General features: G+C 38.1%; 2 non-coding genes across 2 annotated transcripts; both read left to right on the top strand.

Moving 5' to 3' along the window:
• The first annotated feature begins 2,676 nt into the window (after positions 1 to 2,676).
• Positions 2,677 to 8,870, top strand: LOC105283088. The gene is made up of 6 exons (XR_003406986.1): positions 2,677 to 2,899; positions 3,107 to 3,290; positions 3,492 to 3,615; positions 7,301 to 7,446; positions 8,437 to 8,560; positions 8,778 to 8,870. It is a non-coding gene; the product is annotated as an ATP-binding cassette sub-family G member 1 (transcript).
• Trnas-gga lies at positions 7,590 to 7,662 on the top strand. The gene has a single exon. It is a non-coding gene; the product is annotated as a tRNA-Ser (tRNA).
• Positions 8,871 to 10,328: the final 1,458 nt, after the last annotated feature.

The following is a 10,328-nucleotide window of genomic DNA, read 5'->3' on the forward strand; positions in this document are numbered from 1 at the left end:
GACTAGTCTAGGTTCTCCTAATCAAGTCTCTAGTTTGTTCGAGAACGTTCTGATCGCTTCTCTAGACTATACGCGATTCTTCCGTCCGCTTCTGTCTTTTCATGAACATTTGGTTCTGTTTGAACATCTGAATCGCTCTCTAGACCAGTCTAAATTCTTTTGATCAAGTCTCTAGATTGTTCGAGAAGCTTCTGATCGCTTCTTTAGACTATTCGCGATTCTTCACCACGGTTCGTTAGCATGGATGGTGTGAGGATGGCCTCGCGACGCACCAATCTACGTGTCGCGTCCGTGTGCGTCGCGAGATCATCCCACCACATGCTATCATGTTTCTGGCATCGCTGATCCCTTCTCCGCTGACGAAGCTCCACAAGTCGTTCAGCATTGGGACAGGATACTTCGTTCTTTTCGTTCTCGTAAGTTGAATATTCATAGTTCGAATCTAATAATTTTACAATATTGTAGACATTCGACGTTATTTTCATTAATCCTTCTCTTCGGTCAGCGATAGTAACTCGCAGGAATGCAATTGTATACTTACGCACCATAGTAATTCTTTTCTCGGCAGCTTACTAGGCTCGTAACAAATTCGGGTAAGCGCGCGCAGTGAAAATACTCCACGGAATGTGTAAATAAGTGGTTTAAAGTAACGAATACAGTGATAAGTGAAAAAATAAAAAATTCCGCCCGGCACGAGGTACAAGTTGAACCATTTGAACATCTGAATCGTTTTCTAGACTAGTCTAGGTTCTCCTAATCAAGTCTTAGTTTGTTCGAGAACGTTCTGATCGCTTCTCTAGACTATACGCGATTCTTCCGTCCGCTTCTGTCTTTTCATGAACATTTGGTTCTGTTTGAACATCTGAATCGCTCTCTAGACCAGTCTAAATTCTTTTGATCAAGTCTCTAGATTGTTCGAGAAAGCTTCTGATCGCTTCTTTAGACTATTCGCGATTCTTCACCACGGTTCGTTAGCATGGATGGTGTGAGGATGGCCTCGCGACGCACCAATCTACGTGTCGCGTCCGTGTGCGTCGCGAGATCATCCCCACCACATGCTATCATGTTTCTGGCATCGCTGATCCCTTCTCCGCTGACGAAGCTCCACAAGTCGTTCAGCATTGGGACAGGATACTTCGTTCTTTTCGTTCTCGTAAGTTGAATATTCATAGTTCGAATCTAATAATTTTACAATATTGTAGACATTCGACGTTATTTTCATTAATCCTTCTCTTCGGTCAGCGATAGTAACTCGCAGGAATGCAATTGTATACTTACGCACCATAGTAATTCTTTTCTCGCAGCTTACTAGGCTCGTAACAAATTCGGGTAAGCGCGCGCAGTGAAAATACTCCACGGAATGTGTAAATAAGTGGTTTAAAGTAACGAATACAGTGATAAGTGAAAAAATAAAAAAATTCCGCCCGGCACGAGGTACAAGTTGAACCATTTGAACATCTGAATCGTTTTCTAGACTAGTCTAGGTTCTCCTAATCAAGTCTCTAGTTTGTTCGAGAACGTTCTGATCGCTTCTCTAGACTATACGCGATTCTTCCGTCCGCTTCTGTCTTTTCATGAACATTTGGTTCTGTTTGAACATCTGAATCGCTCTCTAGACCAGTCTAAATTCTTTTGATCAAGTCTCTAGATTGTTCGAGAAGCTTCTGATCGCTTCTTTAGACTATTCGCGATTCTTCACCACGGTTCGTTAGCATGGATGGTGTGAGGATGGCCTCGCGACGCACCAATCTACGTGTCGCGTCCGTGCGCGTCGCGAGATCATCCCCACCACATGCTATCATGTTTCTGGCATCGCTGATCCCTTCTCCGCTGACGAAGCTCCACAAGTCGTTCAGCATTGGGACAGGATACTTCGTTCTTTTCGTTCTCGTAAGTTGAATATTCATAGTTCGAATCTAATAATTTTACAATATTGTAGACATTCGACGTTATTTTCATTAATCCTTCTCTTCGGTCAGCGATAGTAACTCGCAGGAATGCAATTGTATACTTACGCACCATAGTAATTCTTTTCTCGGCAGCTTACTAGGCTCGTAACAAATTCGGGTAAGCGCGCGCAGTGAAAATACTCCACGGAATGTGTAAATAAGTGGTTTAAAGTAACGAATACAGTGATAAGTGAAAAAATAAAAAATTCCGCCCGGCACGAGGTACAAGTTGAACCATTTGAACATCTGAATCGTTTATAGACTAGTCTAAGTTCTCCTAATCAAGTCTCCAGATTGTTCGAGAACCTTCTGATCGCTTCTCTAGACTATTCGCGATTCTTCCGTCCGCTTCTGTCTTTTCATGCCAGGTCGCGCCACGGTAGCATGTTCGGTAGCATGTGGTGGGGATGGTCTCGCTAATATTTATGATAATAATGTATTATTATTATTATTAAATAATGCATTATTAATTATAAGTAGGAATGGATAAACATGATTAATATAAATAATTTTACGTGTAACTTATTTTTCAATTGGTCTTATTATTGTTGTATTCAATGTTATCTTATCGTTAGATGACCACGTTTAACGTACTTAAACGTATAATCCTAAGATAGCATATAACACATGTATTTATGACAGTGGTGAATTTTCTGTTGCAGCCTTCTGCCACATCGACGCAATTTGTATATAATCATCACTTAGGTGTGCACGGGGAGGACAAACAATGGAAGTATTAAAGCTTGAAGTTAAGAAGTACGGAAGTAATGAAACGATCAATCGACAAGAGGTCGATGCACCAGCAATGTGTAATTGGATTGACTTGGACCGATCTTCGCCGGAGGATGTCGACCAGGATGCGACCAGCATCACACGCGACAACGGCAAACAATCGATCAACATAATCTTCGAGCACATCACATATACTGTGAACCTCGGCTTCAGGAAAGGTAAATCATGATCATCATGATCACGCTATTGCTTTCTTCTTTTCATTCTTCTTTTTTTTCTACATGGATTACGAATATTCGTCGCGAATTAGTGCGATTTATGATATTAGCTTCTTCACACAGGATGTTACACAAAAATTATAGAAATACTATTTAATTATACATATGAATGAAACTAATTATGTAACATCGCATTGTTAATTCTAGGAAAAAAAGAGATTTTACACGGAATTAATGGAAGGTTTCCCAGCAAACAGTTGATCGCTCTGATGGGTCCATCTGGTGCAGGGAAGTCCACGTTATTCGATGTACTCTCTGGCTTCCGCGTAACCGGAGTGGATGGTACTATATTTGTCAACGGTCATGTCCGGGATCTCAACTCTTTCCGGAAGTAAGTTTTCAATCACTAATTGACTTATCAAATCCGAGATTGTTTCGTAGATAGTATATCTAAGAAAACTTATATATATACTTGTATATATATAAAAAGATGTAAGAAAAGTATTTATATATTACTAAATGTATTTTTATACTGTTTGTTTTATAAATGAACGCCTACATTTTTGACGCCTCGTTTATTTTTTGTCTTCAGGTACACTGCCTACATTACACAGGAGGATCGGTTGGAACCTTTACTCACTGTACTCGAATATATGAAGATCGCCGCCGATTTAAAGCTGCCGGCGGATACCTTACAAAATAAAAAAGAAGCGACTGTACGTTTAGAATAAGAAATTAATTAACAATTAATAATTTATTACCGATTGGAACCGAAGTTATTTTAACTAAATTATATAGTAGTAAATTATAGTATATAGTAGATAACAAATTATTATTTAAATCATGATCATATTATTACTAAATTATATAGTAGATAATAAATTATTATTTAAATCATCATCACAGTACTATATACAGTGCTTGGTGAGCCTCCGTGATTCTCTTTCATTCTCTCTATTCATAGTCTTCTCTAGTTGTTAACTCCCATACTCCTCAAATTTTCCATCTCTCTCCTTCTCGATCTTTTTCTTTCTCTACTCCATATGTATATGAGATATGTACTGTACAAGGGATGCAAATATGGTAAAAAATAGGTAGACACGTATGTAATATGTTATTATTGTTGCGACAGCCTTTTCTCCCGTTAAGTAAAAATTACTGGGAGCTTCTTATCGGCTTCACCTGACGTGGCCAGGTCCGCGGCTATCAGGTTGCTAATTTATTGAGACATAGTAGAACATTATAACTGGGCGCCAACTAATTTTATAAAATTAGTAAAATTGGATAAGGTCTCAGGGGTGGATATTTGGGAGGACCCTTTCTATACGATACTGACTGTTAAAACACCGATTGACAGGATATAATTGAGAAATAAAAAAACGTTATACGGAACTTCAAATACTATATAATTCGGAATAATAGAGGTCTCACAGAAAATTTAGCTTTAGGCAGAATAGTGCAAGTTATTTCTACTCACAATGACGACGGGAGGTCTCTTACTCTGTCAGCCTTGTGTTATTAAACTTTGCAATCTCAGTTGTAAGCCGTCCACGGTTCAGAGAAAATCTTATAAAGCGGCGATCCGACTCCCCGGGAGCTGACTCTAGGATTCTGCTAGGACTTTACTATAGCACCGCCATCCAAAGAGTGCCACACAGTGATCCCGCTCCTTCGAGCATAGACCGGGTACGATGCCGTCGGTCATTTACGCATGCGTTCTTTGCGTATCGATGAATCGATATCAATCGACATTCTATACAATTGAGCATACGCCCCTGATCACCGTCTATCCTCGTCCGTCCTATGGACCGGATGGGAACACACCTCGCTGTTCTCCTCTCGCTCCCGTCCACATCGGTCGCACACCGCGTCTCCTTCGGCCACAATTCAGTGACCAGAATTGAGAGAACCTCCCGTTTGTCCGAAATATAGCAATCCAAAATTTTATAGCGCAACAATTCGATAATGTAATATAATAGTTTCAAAATTCATACAACAGTTTCAGAAATTAATGATAATTTGCAATAATTTCAATAACATCAATAAAAAAATATAAAATGAAAATATTTAAAATATTCCTATTGTTTTATAAACTTCCGACGAGCCGGATCACGTCGACGTTGGGGAAATAAACTTACACTGTCACATTGTATTGAAACTACTGAAACTATTTTATTAACTATTTTATTGAAAAAATAAGAAATCTTTCATTCACCTATATAAAACTATATATATGTTTTTAGTTATACAGGTACATATCTTTGTAGGTCTGAATAAAATGTAATAAATGTTTTTACATTTCATTACAATAAATCTTGTAAGAAATGTTTTATTATAATAAATAAAATAAATAAAAGACACGGAGAACCTACCCGGTACATACGATCAGATTTTGACAAACATCTCCTTTCCACCTTGACTTTGCTGACTATTTTCGAGCGTGTCATTTGCGAGCGTGTTCTCACTGTGTTCGGTCACTTTATCTTGTACTAATTTGTTTGTGTCTTTTTCAACCAGTACGTTGGTAGATATTTATTTATATTGTACTCTTGCGTTTTATATTGTTCTTTTTTTATTTTTTTTATATTTTTATATATTGTATATTTTACTTTATATTTGTAGAAAAAGACATATCACTTGAAAAGGACCGGATTTCGGTCGAAACGTTGTGTCACATTTGAGAATAAACTGCCAGTGAGTTGATTAAGGAATTCTCGTTCATTCATTGAATTTTCTGGCTGACTTGAATTTTTGGTTATCTTAATTATAATAAATGTTTGAATATATAAGTCATCTCTCTTTTCGAAACTTTGACCCGTATTCTTATTTTAAGGGAGGAATCTGCTTTATCAGGTCGAAAAATCGATTTTACTTTTAATCGATAGTAATACATGTGAAAAATATAATTCTAATGTTTTAGATCGAAATTCGTAGTATTTTCAGGCCCCGGGTAAAGGCCCCGGAGCAGCTGGGCGTCGAGCGTATACCTGCGCATCGAATACTCGGAGCGTCGAACGAGTCTCGCCTGTAGACCCGTTTCTTCGTATAACTTATATGCAGCTATTTACCTGAATTTATGAGTATGAGTCAATGTTTGTATATTGATAGCCTAATGAGAGTTATAACTCTACCATTTGGCGTCTCGCTCCTCAAGTATCTCAACTCCGGCAAAAAAAATTGACATTAAAATCGCTGCTTTTATAGCTGTCGGTGTTTTTAATGAAGGTTATTATGCAGTTTTGAAGATGATGCAAACATTAGATAAAATAAAAATCGGTCAGCAGTGTTGATTTTTCGCCGAGAGATTTTTCTCTTTGGTTCATCAACGATGGGAATTCATAAATAATGAGAAAATATTTCAATTTTTCAATTTAGATGAAATTTGGAGGTAGGAGAACGGCCGCCAATTTGCAATACAGGCGGCGAGACTGTACGAAGATTTCTCCAGGGCGACCTCTACAGGCGATATATTTAAACAATAAAAATTTTTTCATACTCTCAAATATGTAATAATAAATGCCTAAAAGTTTCATAATAATCCGCAGTACAGTTTCTCCAAAACAAATTCGTAAAATATATCTTATTTTCAGCGTTCTAAAGCAGGTTTCCCCCTTAATAAAAAAACCAAATCTTTATGGACAAAATTTATTAATTCAGAATCTCTATAGTATGTAATGTATACTATACATTAAGTTACACTATAAGTGCATGTAATGTTACATTTATCATTAAAAATAAGATGAGAATACGAGCCTTTGACATAATAAATAATATTGGACAAGTTAGAAAGATGCTTATTGCCCCTTTGTAAATCTCCTAAATCTACTTTGTTTGACAATTTAAATAAAAACTATTTGTAATTACTTATAATACTTATAAATACATCCTATTTCAACTTATAGCACTTATAACTATGAGAATAATATTTTAACAAACGAAACAGAGAATCTTATCAAATCTTTGGCAACTTAACTGACATCTTTAACGCATTTTCGTAAATGAAATGTAATATATTAATCGAAACTATGTATGATTGGCAAACATACATAGTTTTAAAACAGCTTTTATAAACATGCTTTCAATTCACGCGAATGCTGTCCCAGGGACAGCATTAATGAAGTACGTCGCATAATGCTTTCTCTCTCGGTTTTACATCTCGCGTAGAGAATGGAAGATCGCCGCGACACCCATCACCGTTTTCCCACTACCGTTCCTATCCCGCCCGTTAATGATTAACGCCGTTGAAAAATGAAAACAAATAGATTAGTTTTCAATTATCATGGCGCCGAGAGAGATTCATAAAGTAAAAGACAGTTTTCAAAATTTCAGTTTGTAACGATTATTACTTAAGTTAAAATATATCAGCTCTTAATATAATTAGAATTAATTATTCTGTTTCAGATTAAAGAAATTCTCACGGCACTTGGTTTGTACGAGCACTTGCATACGAGAGCCGGCCAATTAAGTGGCGGTCAAAAAAGGCGACTGTCCATCGCATTAGAATTGGTTAATAATCCCACGATGATGTTTCTTGATGAGCCCACAACGTAAGTACATAACAATAATTAATGATATTACAATGATATTACGTTGAATTAAAATTACCTGGCGAATATCTATATTTGTTATTGACACACACCGCGCGTACAAGGTGTTTATATCGTTCGTTGTGAGAAGATATCATCACATGCCCCAAGTGGTCGAGTTGGTTAAGACGCCCGCACGGAATGAGGGAGGTCCAGGTTCGAACCCTGGCGTGGGGTGGTATTTTTTCACAACGAAATACAATTAATTACAAATTCTTCATTAACCATGGAGTATTTTCATTTAATTATTTCCGTAAAAGAGATACGTTATAAAGTCTAACGATATGTTGGCGCGTAGTCGGGGGTAGGGGGGTAGGGGAGTAAAAGTATCTGCAGTATGTCCAAACGAATTGTTGGCTTGCAGCTATCACAATAATAATTCTGTCCGTCCATCAGGCGATGCCAGTGTCCGCGATGATATTACGTTGAAACAATAATTAATGTTATGTACAGTAAAACATTGATTGTATCAGTTACTGATACCTGATCTTTCTATCTTTTGAACTTTGAAGCTTTCTTGAAACAGTCAAGACAAGAATCAAATCAAATATTCTAATATTTTAAAATAATTAATATCTTAATCATTTGTAATAATAACTTACGCATTCAACTTTAAGATGATTAAACATCTTTATATGAACATGGTATCTTAATTTCTTCTTTATAACATGTCGACGAATATCTACTTTATTCTGCGTAACGTTCAGAAAAGATGTATTAATAAATTAAATATTCGCGTATTTATATATCCAAAAAAGATATATTACTTTTTAAAATCAATACTGCAGGAAAATATCTGATTTGTTCCGTTTCTTTTTTGTATGGATATAGATTAATAAGTGTCACTATTGACCAACTAATATCACAGCATATATCAACGTAACAAAGGGAATCACCTATAAACAACATTCTCATGCTTGTCATTTTATATTTGCATTTTTTGCCTTGCAGAGGTCTGGATAGCTCATCTTGCACGAAAATTGTAAATCTCCTAAAGCGGCTCGCACAAGAGGGTAAAACAATAATTTGTACTATACATCAGCCTAGTGCGTCCCTATTCGAATTGTTCGACCAGGTGAGTAATAATATCAATGAATTATTCCTAATTAAGAAATACGCATAATTATGCACGCATATTTATATATGGTAAGCTGCCGAGAAAATTGCTATGGTGCGTAAGTATGCAATTGCATTCCTGCGAGTTACTATCGCTGACCGAGAAGGATTAATAGAAGCGGCGTCGAATAATACACAATATTGTAAAATTATTAGATTGAACTATGAATATTCAGCTTACGAGAACGAAAGAACGAAATATCCCTGTCCCAATGCTGAACGACATGGGCTTCGTCAGCGGAGAAGGGATCAGCGATGCAGAAACATGATAGCATGTGGTGGGGATGATCTCGCGACGCGCCGCAGGACACTGTTTCCACGTAGATAGTGCGTCGCAGGCCGTCCTCACACTGTCCATGCTAACGGGCAAGTGGTGAAGAATCATGATGGTCTAAAAGCGATCAGAAGCTTCTCGAACAATCTAGAGACTTGATCAAAGAATTTAGACTGGTCTAGAGAGCGATTCAGATATTCAAACAAGACAAATGTTCATGAAAGACAAGCGGACGGAAGAATGCGTATAGTCTAGAAGAAACGATCAGAACGTTCTCAGACAAACTAGAGACTTGATTAGAACCTAGACAGTCTGAAAACGATTCAGATGTGTTCAAATGGTTCAACTTATTGCCTCATTGCCGGGCGGAATTTTTATTTTCACTTATCACTGTATTTTCACTTTGACCGCTATTTACACATTCCGTGAGTTTTCACTGCGCGCTTACCCAATTTATTTACGGGCCTAGTAGCTGCCGAAAAATTACTATGGTGCGTAAGTAATACGAATTGCATTCCTGCGAGTTACTATCGCTGACCGAAGAAGGATTATTAAATAACGTCGGATATGCAATATTGTAGGTGTAGATTCGAATATGAATATTCAAACTTACGGGAACGAAAGAACGAGTATCTGTCCCAATAGCACGAACGGCAGCTGTGGGCTTCGTCAGCGGAGAAGGGATCAGCGATGCCCGACATGATAGCATGTGGTGGGGATGATCTCGCGACGCGCACGAAGACGACACGTAGATTGGTGCGTCGCGAGGCCATCCTCCGCCATCCATGCTAACGAACCGTGGTGAAGAATCGCGAATGATCACAAGAAGCGATCGAGCTTCTCGAACAATCTAAGGACTTGATCAAAGAATTTAGACTGGTCTGGGGAGCGTTCAGATGTTCAAATAGGGCAAATGTTCATGAAAAGACAGAAGCGGACGGAATCGCGTATGGTCTAGAAGCGATCAGAACGTTCTCAAGACAAACTAGAGACGATTAGGAGAACCTAGACTGGTCTAGAAAACGATTCAGATGTTCAATGGTTTCAGCTTGTACCTCACGGTGCCGGGCGGAATTTTTATTTTTCACTTATCCTGTGACCGTTGCTGACCACTTGTTACACATTCCGTGGGTATTTTCACTGCGCGCGCGCTTACGAATTTGTTGCAGGCCTAGTAAGCTGCCGAGAAAATTACTATGGTGCGTAGTGTACAATTGCATTCCTGCGAGTTACTATCGCTGACCGAAGAAGGATTATTAATAACGTCGAATGTCTGCAATATTGTAAGTATTAGATTCGAACCTGAATATTCAACTGCGAGCGAAAAGAACGAAGTATCCTGTCCCAATGCTGAACGACTTGTGGAGCCGTCCCAGCGGAAGGATCAGCGATGCCGAAGCATGATAGCATGTGGTGGGATGATCTCGCGACGCACGGACGCGGCCACGTGGAT

The sequence above is a fragment of the Ooceraea biroi genome, chromosome 9, assembly GCF_003672135.1.
Source record: "Ooceraea biroi isolate clonal line C1 chromosome 9, Obir_v5.4, whole genome shotgun sequence".
Lineage (NCBI taxonomy): Eukaryota > Metazoa > Arthropoda > Insecta > Hymenoptera > Formicidae > Ooceraea > Ooceraea biroi.